Raw genomic sequence first — 15,875 nt, 5'->3', positions numbered from 1 at the left:
CATCAATGTTTTATAGGTTTCAGTATACAAGTAGGTCTTTCATCTCATCGGTTAAACTTATTCCCAAGTATTTTATACTTTTTGATGTTATTGTAAATGGGATTTTAAAATTTCTCCCTCAGAAAGTTCGTTGTCAGTGTATAGAAACACTACTAATTTTTATGTGTTGATTTTGTATTCTGCAACCTTATTAAATGTGTTAGTTCTAACAGTTATATGGTGGAGTCTTTATTGTGTGTGTGTGTGTGTGTGTGTATGTGTCGGTCTGTCTGTGTCATCTGTAAAAAGGGACAATTTAACTTCTTTCTCTTCCATTTAGATGTCTTTCATTGCTTTCTCTTGCCTAGTTACTCTGGCTAGATCTTCTAGTACTGTGTTGAATAGACGTGGGGAGAGTGGGCATTCTTATTTCCTTATTTCAGAGGAAAAAAACTTCAACTTTTTTTTTTTCAAACCTTGAGTCTGGTATTAGCTGTAGGCTTGTCATATATGGCCTAAAAATTATTGTGTTTAGGTACATAGCTGATGTACCTAGTTTGTTGACTTTTAAATATGAAAGGATATTGAATTTTATCAAATGCCTTTTCTGCATCTCTTGAGATGATTATACAGGTTTCTTTTCTATCATTTCTTCTGTTAATGTGATATATCACATTTATTGATTTGCATATGTTGAACCATCCTTGCATTCCACTTGATCATGGTGATAGATCCTTTTAATATGCTGTTGAATTTGGTTTGATATTATATTAAGTACCATGTGATGTTCTGATACATGTTTACAATGTGGAATGATTAAATTGGGCCAATTGACAAATTCATCACCTCACATATTTATGATTTTTTTGTGGTAAAAACATTTCAAATCTATTTTCTTGGCAGTTTTGAAATGTACAGTTCATTAATATTTATTAGAGTGACAATTATGTTAATAGATCAGTAAACTTATTCCTTCTAACTGCAACTTGTTACTTTTTGATCAATATCTGTTTTCCATTTGCTACTCTCCTCCAGTGTCCGTTAGCCATCATTCTACTTTTCTATGAGTTCAGTTTTTTTTAGATTCCACATACAAGTGAGATTACATGGCATTTGTCTTTCTGTGCCTGGCTTATTTCACTTACCATAGTGTCCTCTAGATTCATCCATGTTGTCACAAATGATAGGATTTCTAGTATTTTTAAGGCTGAATGGTATTCCAGTAGTATGCCACATTTTCTTTGTCCATTCATCTGATGATGGATACCTAGATTGCTTCTATATCTTAGCTATTGTGAGTAATGCTGGAGTGCAGATATCTCTTTCACATACTCATTTCATTTCCCTTGGATGTATACTCAGAAGTGGTATTGTTAGATTATATGGTAGTTCTATTTTTAGTTTTCTGATAAACTTCCATACTTCTTTCCATAATAGCTGCATTAATTTACATTCTGACTGACAATGAACAAGGGATCCCGTTTTCTACACCCTCACCAACACTTGTTATCTTTCATCTCTTTGATTGTAGCCATTCTAAGTGCTGTGAAGTGATATGTCATTGTGGTTTTAATTTGCCTTGCCCTAGTGATCAGTGACAATGAATATTTCTTCATATATCTGTTAGACATTTGTATATCTTCTTTTGAGAAATGTCAATTTAGGACCTTTGCCCATTTCTTGATTGGATTATTTGTTTTTTTAATTTTTTTTTGTTATTGAGTTTTCTCAGTTCCTTATAAATTTTGGATATTAGCCTCTTAACAGATATATGGTTGCAAATATTTTACCTCATTCTGTGGCTTCTCTCTTCATTCTGTTAATCATTTTTATTTGCTTTAAAGAAGCTTTTTAGTTTGATAAAATTCCATTTCTTTATATTTGCTTTTTTTTGCCTGTGCTTTTGGGGTCATATGCAAGAAATCTTTGCCGAGATCAATGGCATTAAAATTTTCCCATGTTTTCTTCTAGTAGTTTTACACTTTCACTTCTTACACTAAAGTCTTTTCGTTTTTTTATTTTTTTGGATATATAGTAGTTGTACATATTTATAGGATACATGTGATATTTGGATACATGCACACAATGTATAATGATCAAATCAAGGTAATTGGGATATCTATCACCTTGAATATTATTTTTTAATAATATTTGATTTATTATATTATATATAATTATATTATATTCTTAAAAATATATATTCTTTAAAATATAAGTGATTAAAATCAATTATATAATTTTAGATATTTTGAAATATGCAATAAGTTACTGTTAGCCACAGGCACATTATTGTGTTACTAAAGACTAGATCTTTTCTATCTAAAAGTACTTTTGTACCCATTAACCAATCTCTCTTTATCCCCCTTCCCCACTCCCCCTTCTACCCTCTCTATCTCCACGAGATCCATTTGCTTATATCTCATATATGAGTGAGAACATACCATTTTTTTCTTTCTGTGCCTGGCCTGTTTTACTTAACATAATATCCTCCAGTTCCATCCATGTTGCTGCAAATGACAGGATTTTATTCTTTTTATGTCTGGATAATATTTCACTGGATGGCATTTTCTTTGTTCATTAATCCATTGATGGATGGCTAGATTAACTCTGTATCTTGGCTGTTGTGAACACTGCTGCAGTAAACATGGAAATACAGATCTCTCTTCAATATACTGCTTTCCTTTCTTTTGGTTATATACCCAGGAACAGGATTGCTGGATCATATCATAGTTCTATTTTTAGCTTGTTGAGTAACCTCCGTACCGCTTTCCATAGTGGCTGTACTAATTTACATTCCCATCTGCAGTGTATGAACATTCCAGTTGGTTACTTTCAGTACTATGTTAAATAACAGTGGTAACAGTGGGCATCCTTGTGTGTTCCAGATTTTAGAGAAAAGGCTTTCAGTTTTTCCCCATTCACTATGATACTAGCTGAGGGTCTGTCATATATGGCTTTTATTATGTTGAGATATGTTCTTTCTATACCCAGGTTTTTTAGAGTTTTTATCATGAAGTTTTAACATTTCATCATGAAGGGATATTGAATTTTATCAAAGGCTTTTTCAGCATCAGTTGAAATGATCATAGAGTTTTTATACTTCATTTTGTTGATCTGAAGTATCACATTGATTGGTTTGCATATGATGAACCATCCTTGCATTACAGGGATAAATCCCACTTGGTCATGATGAATACTTTTTTTTAATGTATTGTTAAATTCGGTTTGCTAGCATTTTGTTGAAGATTTTTAAATCAATATTCATTGGTGATACTAGTCTGTAGTTTTCTCTTTTTCTGATGTGTCCTTGTCTGGTTTTGATATTATTGTTAAATTTGGTTTGCTAGTATTTTGTTGACGATTTTTGCATTAATATTCATCAGTGATGTTGGCCTTTAGTTTTCTTCTTCTTTTTTTTTTAATATGTCTTTGTCTGGTTATGGTATCAGGGTAATACTGACCTTATGCAATCAGTTTGGAAGTATTCACTCCTCCTCTATTTTTTGGAATAGTTTGAGTAAGATTGGTATTAGTTCTCTTCTTTAAATGCTTGGTAGAATCAGCATTGAACCCATTGGATCCCAGACTTTTTTTTTTAATGGGAGAGTTTTTACTATGGCTTCAATCTTATTATTGTTATTGATCTGTTCAGGTTTTGGATTTCTTTATTGTTCAATCTTCGTAGGTTGTATGTGTCTGGGAGTTTGTCCATGTCTTCTAGATTTTCCAATTTATTAGCTTATAGTTAGTCATAGTTGCCACTAATGATCCTTCGAATTTCTGCAGTATCAATTTTCATGTCTTCTTTTTTATCTCTGACTTTATTTGGATTCTCCCTCTTTTTCTTAGTCTAGCTTACTAAACTAAAGGTTTGTTTATTTTGTTTAATTTAAAAAAAACCAACTGTTTGATTTGTTGATCTTTTGTATTGTTTTCTTCATTTCAATTTTATTTATTTCTGCTCTGATTTTTATTATTTTGTTTCATCTTCTAATTTTGGCTTTGATTTGCTCTTGTTTTTGCTCTAGATTTTTAAGATGCATGATTAGATTGCTTATTTGAAGTCTTTCTACCTTTTTGATGGATGTGTTTATTGATATATATTTTCTTCTTAATGTTGCTTTTGCTGTATCCAATAAGTTTTGGTATGTTTTGTTTCCATTTTCATTTGTTCACAAAATTTTTAAATTTTATTTTTAATTTCTTCATTGAGCAATGTTCATTCAAGAGCATATTGTTTAATATCTGTGTATTTATAGTTTCCAATGTTACTTTTGTTACTGATTTCTAGTTTTTTTCTACTGTGGTCAGAAAAAAAATTTGATATGATCTCAATTTCTTTGAACTTCTTGAGGCTTGTTTTGTCCTCTAATATGTGGTCTATCTTGAAGAATATTCTAAGTGCTGAGAAGAATGTGTATTCTGAAGCTCCTGAATGAAATGTTCTATAAATGTCTCTTAAGTCTATTTAGTCTATAGTGCAGATTAATGTTTCTTTGTTGATTTTTTGTTGTGATGATCTATCCAGTGCTGAAAGTGGAATATTGAAGTTCCCAACTATTATCGTATTGGGTCTGTTTCTCTTTAACTTAATAACATTTGCTTTATGTATTTGGGGGCTCCAGTACTGGGTGCATATATATTTACAATTGTTATATCCTCTTGCTAAGTTGACCCCTTTATTATTATATAATGATCTTCCTTGTTTCTTTTTATAGATTTGTCCTGAAATCTATTTTGTCTGATATAAGAATGACTATTGCCGTTTTTTTTTTTTTTTTTTTTTTTTTTTTTGGTTTCAATTTGCCTGGAATATCTTTTCTATCCTTTCATTTTTAGTCTATGTGTGTTTATATAGGCAAGGTGAATTTCTTGTAGGAAGCATGCAGTTGAGTCTTTTTGTTATTATTCATTCAGCCACTCTATGTGTTCTAATTGGAGAATTTAGTCCATTAACCGTCAATGTATTATTGACAGGAAAGGACTTACTACTGCCATTTTGTTGTTTGTTTTCTAGTTGTTTCATTGGTCCTGTCTTCATTTCTTACTGTCTTCCTTTGTGTATAAGTGATTTTCTCTGGTAGTATGTTTTAGTTTTTTGCTTTCTAGTTTTTACGTATCTATTTTAGTTTTTCTTCTCATGGTTACCATGAGGCTTGTAAATAACATCTTACAACAAATTTTTTTAAGCTGATGAAAACTTAATTATACTCACAATAAAAAAGGAAACAAGCAAAGAGAAAACTAAAAAATCTATACTTTAACTTTATTCTCCCCTTATCATTTTTTGAGTTGTTGTCTATATATCTTTTTATATTGCCTGTACTTAAATCATTGTAGTTGTTATTATTCTTGATAGGCTTGTCTTTTAGTCTTCATACTAAATATATGCATGGTTTACACACTGCAATTACACTGTCAGAGTGTTCTATATCTGTTTGTGTACTTACTTTTACTGGTGAGTTTTATACTTTCAGGTGATTTCTTGTTGTTAGCACCTATCTTTCAGACTGAAAAATTCCCTTCAGCATATTTTTGTAAAGCAGGGCTGATGTTAATGAAATCCCTTAGTTTTTGTTTGTCTGGGAAAGTCTTTATTTCTCCTTCATGTTTGAAGGATAATTTTGCTGGATATAACATTTTAGGTTGAAGAGTTTTTTTTTCTTCACTACTTTGAATATATTATCCCCATCCCACTTGGCCTGTAAGGTTTCCACTAAAAAGTCAATGGCCAGATGTATCAGAGTTCCTTTACATGTTATTTGCTTCTTTTCTCTTGCTGCTTTTAGGATACTTTGTCCTTGAACTTTGAGAGTTTGATTATTTTGTGTCTTGAGGTAGTTTCATTTGAATTGAATCTCCTTGGTCTTCTTTTAAGCTTTATGTACCTGGGTATTCAAATCTTCCTCTAGGTTTGAAAAGTTGCTATTTCTTTGAATAAAACTTCTTCACTGATCTCTTATTCTGCATCCTTTTTAAGACCAATAACTTTTAGATTTGCCCTTTCGAAGGTATTTTCTAGAACTTGTAGGTGTTTTCACTCCTTTTAATTCTTTTTTTCTCCTTGGACTCTGTCTTTTTATATAGCTATTTTCAAGCTCACTAATTCTTTTTTTTTCTTTACGTCTTCTAAAAAAATGGGATACATGTGCAGAATGTGCTGGTTGGTTACATAGGTATATGTGTGCTATGGTGGTTTGCTGTACCTATTGACCCATCCTTTAATTTCCCTCCCCTCACTCCCCATCTCCCAATAGGCCCTGATGTGTGTTGTTCCCTTCCCTGTATCCATGTGTTCTCAATGTTCAACTGCAATTTATGAGTGAGAACATGTAGTGTTAGGTTTACTGTTCCTGTGTTAGTTTGCTGAGGATGATGGCTTCCAGCTTCATCTATGTCCCTGCAAAGGACATGAACTCATTCCTTTTTATAGCTACATAGTATTCAATGGGGTAAATGTGCCACATTTTCTTTATCCAGTGTATTATTGGTGAGCATTTGGGTTGGTTCCAAGTCTATGCTATTGTAAATAGTGCTGCAATGAACATACATGTGCATGTGTCCTTATAGTAGAATGATTTATATTCATTTGGGTATATATCCAGTAATGGGATTGCTGGGTCAAATGGTATTTCTGGTTCTGGATCCTTGAAGAATCACCATACTGTCTTCCACAACGGTTGAACTAATTTACATTCCCACCAACAATGTAAAAGTGTCCCTTGCCAGCATCTATTATTTCCTGACTTTTTAATAATCGCTATTCTGACTGGCATGAGATGGTATCTTATTGTGGTTTTGATTTGCATTTTTCTGATGAACAGTGATGTTGAGCTTTTTTTATGTTTGTTGGCAGTGTAAATGTCTTCTTTTGTAAGCTCATTAATTCTTTATTCTGCTTGATCAATACTGCTGAGAGACACTGTTGTATTTTCCAGTTTGTCAATTGAATTTTTCTGCTCCAGAATATCTGCTTTGTTTTTTAAATTATTTAATATCTTTGTTAAATTTCTCTGATAGAATTCTGTACTTCTTTTCTGTGTTATCTTGAAGTTTGTTGAGCTTCCAAAAGACAGCTATTTTTAATTCCATGTCTGAGAGGTTGCATGTCTCCATCACTCTACAATTAATCACTGGTGCCTTATTTCGTCTACTTAATGAAATCACATTTTCCTCAATGTTCCTGATGCTTGCAAACATTCACTAATGTCTAGACATTGCAGAGTCAATTGTTTATTTCAATCTTCACAATCTGGGCTTGTTTTTCTTCATCCTTTTTGCAAGGGCTTTTAAATAATTCAAATTAGAAATTAAGACTGAGAAATTCATCCAAAGCCATACAGTTACATGGAAATTGAATAACATGATCCTGAATGGCTTTTGAGTAATGAAGTTAAGGCAGAAATCAAGAAGTTCTTTGAAACTAGTGAGAACAAAGATATATATACCAGAATCTCTGGGACACAGCTAAAGCAGTGTTAAGAGGGAAACTAATAGGACTAAATTCCCATATCAAAAACTTAGACAGAGCTCATTAACAGCCTAATATCACAACTAAAAGAACTAGAGAACCAAAAGCAAACAAACTCCAAAGGTAGCAGAATACAAGAAATTACCAGTCAGAGCTGAACTGAAAAAAATAGAGACATGAAAGAACATCCAAAAAATCCAGAAATTCAGGGGTTGGCATTTTGAAAAAATTAATAAAATAGACGACTAGCTAGACTAATACAGAAGAAAAGAGAGAGGATTCAAACATACACAATCAGAAATGACAAGGGGGATATTACCACTGACCCCACAGAATACAAACAACCATCAGAGAATATTATGAACACCTCTATGCACATAAACTAGAAAATCTAGAAGAAATGGATAAATTCCTGAACACACAACACCATCCCAAGACTGAACTAGGAAGAAATCGATTCCCTAAACAGACCAATAATGAGCTCTGAAATTAAGGTGTAATAAATAGCCTCCTAACCAAAAAAAAAAAAGGCCTAGCACCAAAGGGATAGAGAGATTCACAGCTGAATTCTACCAGCTGTGCAAAGAAAAGCTGGTACTTTTTATATTGAAACTATTACAAAAAATTGAGGAGAAGGAACTCCTCCCTAACTAATTCTATGAAGTTAGCATCATCCTGATACCAAAAACTGGCAGAGATACAACAAAAAGAGAAAACTTCAGGCCAATATCCTTGATGAACATGGATGCAAAAATCCTCAACAAGATACTGGCAAACTGAATCCAGCAGCACATCAAAAAGTTTATCCACTACGATCAAGTAGGCCTCATCCTTGTGATGCAAGATTGCTTCAACATATGCAAATCAATAAATGTGATTCATCACATACACGGAATAAAAGACAAAAACCACATGATTATATCAATAGGTGCAGAAAAGACTTTCAATAAAATTCAACATCGATTTATATTAAAAACTGTCAATAAACTAGTTATTGAAGGAACATACCTCAAAATAATAAGAGCCATCTATGACAAACCCACAACCAACATCATACTGCATACGCAAAAGCTGGAAGCATGCCCCTTGAAAGCCAGCACACAACAAGGATGCCTTCTCTCACACTCCTATTCAACATAGTATTGGAAGTTCTGGCCAGGCCAGTCAGGCAAGAGAAAGAAATAAAGGGCATCGAAACAGGAAGAGAGGAAGCCGAACTATCCCTGTTTGCAGGCGACATAATCCTATATCTACAAAATCCCATAGTCTCAGCCCAAAAGCTTCTTACGCTCATAAATATCTTCAGCAAAGTCTCAGGATACAAAATGTGCAAACATCATTAGCATTCTTATACACCAACAACAGTCAAGCAGAGAGCAAAATCAGGAACACAATTGCCTTTCAGAATCGCCACAAAAGGAATATAATACCTAGGAATTCAGCTAACCAGGGAGGTGAAAGATCTCTACAGGGAGAACTACAAACCACTGCTTAAAGAAATCAGAGATGAAAGAAACAAATTGAAAAACATTCCATGCTCATGGATAGAAACAATCAATATTATTAAAATGGCCATAGTGCCTGATATGGTTTGACTCTCTATCCCCACCCAAATCTCACCTTGGATTGTAATAATCCCCACATGTCAAGGGTGAGACCAGGTGGAGATAATTGAATCATGGGGGCAGTTTCCATCATGCCGTTCTGATAATGAGTGAGTCTCTTGAGATCTGATGGTTTTATGAGAAGCTTCCCCCTTCACTCTGCTCTCATTCTCTCCTGCCACCCTGTGAAGAAGGACATATTTGCTTCCCCTTCCACCATGATTGTTAAGTTTCCTGAGGCCTCCCCAGCCATGCAGAACTGTGAGTCAATTAAACCTCTTTTCTTTATAACTTACCCAGTCTTGGGCAGTTCCTTTTAGCAGTGTAAGAACGAACTAAAACAATGCCCAAAGCAATTTATAGGTTCAATGCTATTTCTGTTGAACTACCATTGACATTCTTCACAGAACTAGAAAAAAACTATTTTGAAATTCATATGGAACCAAAAAGGAGTCTGAATAGCCAAAGCAATCCTAAGTAAAAAGAATGAAGCTGGAGGAATCACGCTACCTGGCTTTAAACTACACTACAGGGATACAGTAACCAAAACAGCATGGTACTGGTATGAGAACAGACACATAGACTGATGAAACGAATAGAGAACCCAGAAATAAGACCACACACCTACAACTATCTGATCTTTGACAAACCTGATAAAAACAGGCAATGGAGGAAGGATTCCCTATTCAATATATGGTGCTGTGGCCAAGTGTGGTGGCTCAGGCCTCTAATCCCAGCACTTTGGGAGACCTGGCCAATATGGCGAAATCTTGTCCTACAAAAGTTACAAAAATTAGCCAGGTATGGTGGCGGGTGCCTGTAATCCCAGCTACTTGGGAGGCTGAGGCAAGAGAATCGCTTGAACCCAGGAGGCGGACGTTGCAGTGAGCCAAGATCGCACTACTGCACTCCAACCTGGGCAACAGAGTGAATCTCTGTCTCAAAAAAAAAATGGTGCTGGGATAACTGGCTAGTCATATGCAGAAGATTGAAACTAGACTCCTTCCTTACACTATACACAAAAATTAACACAAGGTGGATTAAAGACTTAAATGCAAAACCCAAAACTATAAAAACCCTGGAAGACAACCTAGGCAATACAGTTCAGGACATGGGCAGGGCGAAGATTTCATGATGAAGATGCCAAAAGCAATTGCAACAAAAACAAAAACAGACAAATTGAATCTAATTAAAGAGCCTCTGCACAGCAAAATAAACTGTCAAGAGAGTAAACAGACAACCTACAGAATGGGAGAAAAATTTTGCAAACTATGCATCCAACAAAGGTCTAATATCCAGCATCTACAAGGAACTTAAATTTACAACAAGAAAACAAACAACCCCATTAAAAAGTGGGCAAAGGACAAGAACAGAGACTTCTTAATAAAAGACGTACATGCAGCCAACAGGCATATGAAAAAAGCTTGATATCACTGATCATTAGAGAAATGCAAATTAAAACCACAATGAGATACCATCTCACACCAGTCAGAATGACTATTATTAAAAAGTCAAAAAATAACGGATGCCGGCAAGGTTGTGGAGAGAAAAGAATGCTGTTGGTGAGGGTGTAAATTAGTTTAGCCATTATGGAAGACAATGTGGCGATTCCTCAAAGACCTTAAAGACAGAAATACCATTTGACTCAGCAATGCCATTACTTCGTATATACCCAAGGAATAGAAGTCATGCTGTTATAAAGACACATTCACGTGTATGTTCATTGCAACACATTCACAATGGCAAAGACACGTAATCAACCTAAATGCTCATCAATGGAAGACTGGATAAAGAAAATGTGGTACATATACACCAAGGAATTCTATGCAGTGAGACTATGTCCTTTGCAGGGACATTATCCTTGGCAAACTAAGTCAGGAACAGAAAAGCAAATGCCACGTGTTCTCACTTATAAGTTGGAGCTAAATGATGAAAACACATGAACACATACGGGGGAGCCACACACACTGGGTTTTTCGGAAGGTGGAAGGTGGGAAGGGGGAGCGGATCAGGAAAAATAACTAATGAGTACTAGGCTTAATACCTAGGTGTTAAGGGTAGGCTATTGGGTGATAAAATAAGCTGTACAACAAGCCCCCATGACACAGCTTTATCTATGTAACAAACCTGGACATGAACCCCTGAACTTAAAATAAAAGTTAAACAAAAAAAAGAGAGATTCAAATGGGATTGAGTGTTGTTACCTAAGCCTGTGCTCATGGCAGCCTCTCAGCACTAGGGGGCACCCTAAGCCTCAGAATGCTACAATTTTTCAGACTGATACACAGCCTTGGTGGACTTGGGGAAGATAAAAGAGAGTTCCCTGGGTTCCCAGGTGGATTCTCTTGCTCTCTTCCTTCAGTTTTCCCCAAGCAGGAGTCTCTTTCTATGCTGGGCTGTCTGGAGCTGTGAAAGGCATGATTCAGGCACTCTCATGGCCACCACAGCTGGCACCACACTGAGTCACACCTGAGGCCAGTGGCCTTCTAGACCAACACAGTACTTGGGCTTACCCAAAGTCTGCGGACACTACTACCTGGCTACCACTGATGTTTATTTAAGACCCACCGCTACCTTTAGTCAGCAGGTGGGGAATTCTGCTAGGGCTGGGTCTGCCCCCCAGAACAGTGGATTCCCTTTTGGCCTGGGGTGGGCCTAGAAATGCTTTTCAGGAGGAAAGTCTTGGAACTGAGGTCTTCAAGAATCTGCCTGGTGCTTTGTTTTACTGTGGCTCAACAGGTACCTGAGTTTCCAGAGTCCTCCGTATTCCTCCATCTTCTTCCCCAAAGTGGAAGGAGTCTCTCCACATTCTGCACTGTCTGGAGTTGAGGGAGAGGTGATGCAGGCACTCCTATGGCCACCACAGCTGGTGTCACACTGTCATATTCCAAGCCCACTGCCTCCAAGACCAGTACAGCACCAAGGTTTGCCCAAAGACTGCAGTCACTGTGGCCTGACTGTCACTTGAATTTATTAGAGGTCCCAGGCCATTGTAGTCAGCCAGTGGTGAAGCTGGCTGGGACTCAGTTTTCTTCCATTGGGATGGAGGATTCCCCTCTGGCCCAGTGCTGGTCTAAATGGGCACTGGCAGAATGCTGCCTGGTGTTGAGTTCCACTGTGAGAGGGTGGCACTGAGCTCCAATGCAAAGTCTCACACTCACTTCACTCTTCTTCCCCTAAGCACACAGATTTTCTCTGCATGCTGTGTTGCCTGAGGCTGGGGGTGGGTAGTGTAGATAAGGCAAGACTGTCCTTCCTACCTTCTTCAGTGTCTCTTTCCTTGTTATTATGTTAAAACCAGGTACCATGACCTCACCTGTTTGTTCTGTTTTGTTTGTTCTTATGAATGTGCTTTCTTACTTGGATATTTGTTCAATTTAGTGTTCCTGCAGGGGCACAATTGCTGGAGGGTTCTGTTTGGCCATATCTCCATCTCCAACCATTAAAGTCTTTAATCCATTTTGAGTTTATTTTTGTATATGGTGTTAGGTAAGGGTCACATTTCATGATTCTTGTGGATATCTAGGTTCCCCAACGCTATTTAATACAGAGACTATTCTTTCTCCATTGTGTGTTCTTGGCACCTTTATAAAAAGTAAATTGACCGTATTTCTTGGCTTTCTGTCCTCTTCCTCTGACCAATGTGTCTGTTTTTATGCCAGAACCACTCTGTTTTAATTACTATAGCTTTGTGATCAATTTTGATGTTAGGTACTATGATGCCTTTAGCTTTTTTATTTTTGCTCATGATTGCTTTGGCTATCGGGGGTCTTTTGTGGTTCTATTCAAATTTTAGAATTGTTTCTATTTCTGTGAAATTTTGATGGGATCACATTGAGTCTGGAGATTGCTCTGGGTAGTATGGATACTTTAACGATATTAACTCTTCCAAACCATGAACACTTGATAACTCTGCATTTATTTATATTGACTACAATTTTTTCATCAATGTTATTGTTTTCCATATACAGATTTTTCACCTCCTTGATTAAAGTTACTCTTCATTATTTTGTTTATGGCATTGTGAATGGGGTTGGTTTCTTAATTTCTTTTTCTTTTTCTTTTTTTTTTTTTTTTTTTGAGATGGAGTCTCATTCTGTTGCCCAGGCTGGAGTGCAGTGGCATAATCTTGTCTTACTGCAACCTCTGCCTCCCAGGTTCAATCAATTCTCTTGCGTCAGCCTCCCGAGTAGCTGGGATTACAGGCACCCACCACCACGCCCGGCTAATTTTTGTATTTTTAATGGAGATGGGGTTTCACCATGTTGGTCAGGCTGGTCTCGAACTCCTGACCTCGTTATCCGCCCGCCTCAACCTCCCAAAGTGCTGGGATTACAGGCATGAGCCACCACACCCGGCCAATTTCTTTTTCAAATAGTTTGTTGCTTGTGCTGAGAAATGTTACTGATTTTTGCGTACTAATTTTGTACTCTGCAAGTTGCAAGTTGACTGAATTTATCAATTTGAATAGTTTTTTGGTGGATTTTTTTTTTTTTTTTTTTTTTGAGATAGAGTCTCACTCTGTCACCCCAGTTGGAGTGCGGTGGTGAGATCTCAGCTCACTGCAACCTCTGCCTGCCAGGCTCAAGCGATTCTCATGCCTCAGCCTCTGGAGTAGCTGGGATTACAGGCATGTGCCACCACACCCAGCTAATTTTTGTAATTTTAGCTGAGACAGGGTTTCACCATGTTGCCCAAACTGGTTTTGAACTCCTGGCCTCAAGCAATCCTCCCATCTCGGCTTCCCAAATTGCTGAGATTACAGCGTGAGCCACTGTGCTTGGCCCTTTTTAGGATGTTCTATATGTAAGTTAATGTCATCGGCAAGCAGAAACAGTTTTACTTTTTTTCTATTTGGATGCTATTTATTTCTCTTGTCTCATTGCTCTGGCTAGACTTCCATGACTATCTTGAATACATGTGGTGAGAGTGAGCATCCTTGTATTCCTGATCTTAGAGGAAAAACTTTCAACTTCTTACCATTGAAAACACTATGATGTTATATGTAGGGTTTTCATATGTGGCCTTTATTGTGTGAAGTACATTTTTTATTATCTAATTTACTAATAGTTCTTCTCATGAAAATATATTGGATTTTGTCAAATGATTTTACTGCATCTATTGAGATGACCATATAGTTTTTGTCTTTCATTCTGTTATTATTATGTATCACATTTGTTGACTTGATATGTTCAACCATCCTTGCATCCCAGGGATAAACCCCACTTAATCATGGTGAATGATCCTATTAATGTGTTGTTGTATTCAGTGTGCTAGTATTTTGTTGAGGATATTTGCATCTATGTTCATCAGAGATATTGGCCTGTGATTTTCTTTTCTTATGGGGTTTGTTTGTTTGTTTGTTTGTTTTTTGCTTTGCATCAGGGTAATGGCTGACATTGTAAAATGGGTTTGAAAAATTTCCCTCCACTTCCACTTTTTGGAAGAGTCTGAAGAGAAGTGGTGTTAGTTTTCTTCTCCTTTAAATGTTTGGTAGTATTTCACCATGAAGCCCTCTGGTTCTGGAATTTTCACTGATAGAAGATATTTTATTATTAATTCAATTTTCTTACTCATTATTAGTCTGTTCAGTTTTTCTATTTCTTCTTGATTCAGCCTTGATTGGGTTGTACATATCTAGGAATGCATTCATTTCTTCTAGGTTGTCCAATTTTTTGGTATGTAATTGGTTATGGTAGTCTCTTGTGGTCCTTAGTATTTATGGGACATCAGTTGTAATGTCTTCTTTTTCATACCTGATTTTATTTATTTGAGTGCTCTCTCTTCTCTTCTTAGTCTAGGTAAATGTTTGTCAAATTTGTTTATCTTTTTAAAAACCAACTCTTAGTTTTTTCAATCTTTTATTTTGCTTTTCTAGTCTGTTTGGTTTACTTCTGCTCTGTTATTTATTCTTTCCTTTTTGTACTTAGCTTTAGGGTTAGTTTGTTTTTCTTTTTCTAGTTCCTTGAGTTATAGCATTAGGTTGCTTATTGGAGATTTTTTTTTTATGAAGATGTTTAATGCTGTAAACTTCCCTTGTAGAACTACATTTGTTGCATCCTATAAGCTTTGATATGTTATTTCCATTTTCATTTGTTTCTAAATACTTTTTGATTTACCTTTTAATTTCTTCTTTAACCCATTTGTTGTTCAGAAACATTTGATTAATTTCCATATATTTGTGAATTTTTTCAATGTTTTTGTTACTGATTTCTATTTCATAGTATTATGTTTGGAAAAAAGACTTGATGTAATTTTAGTCTTGCTAAATTTATTTAGACTTGTTTTGTGACTTAACATGTGATCAATACTGGAGAATGTTCCATGTGTGCTTAATAAAAATATTTATTCTGCTGCTGTTAGATAGAATGCTTTGTATATGTCTATTAAGTGTAGTTTAATCTGTTGTTCCCTTATTGATTTTCTGTTTGAATAATCTGACAATTGCTGAAAGTTGAGTATTTAAATCCCCTACTATTTACTGTATTATATTCTATCTCTCCCTTCAGATCTGTTAATATTTACTTTATATGTTTAGGTTCTCCTATGTTGGATGCATACAGATTTACAATTGTTATATCTTCTTGATGAATTGACCCCTTTAGCATTATATAATGACCTTCTTTTTTTTTCCTTTTAAAGTTTCTTTTTTCTTTTCTTTTTTTTTTTTTTTTTTTTCTGAGACAGAGTCTGGCTCTGTCGCCCAGGCTGGAGTGCAGTGGCATAATCTCCACTCACTGCAACCTCCGCCTCCCGGGTTCAAGTGATTCTCCTGCCTCAGCCTTCCTAGTAGCTGGGGTTACAAGTGCCCACCACTGTGC

This window comes from Pongo abelii, chromosome 10 (assembly GCF_028885655.2).
Source record: "Pongo abelii isolate AG06213 chromosome 10, NHGRI_mPonAbe1-v2.0_pri, whole genome shotgun sequence".
NCBI lineage: Eukaryota > Metazoa > Chordata > Mammalia > Primates > Hominidae > Pongo > Pongo abelii.
Note: the sequence above shows the minus strand (reverse complement) of the source record.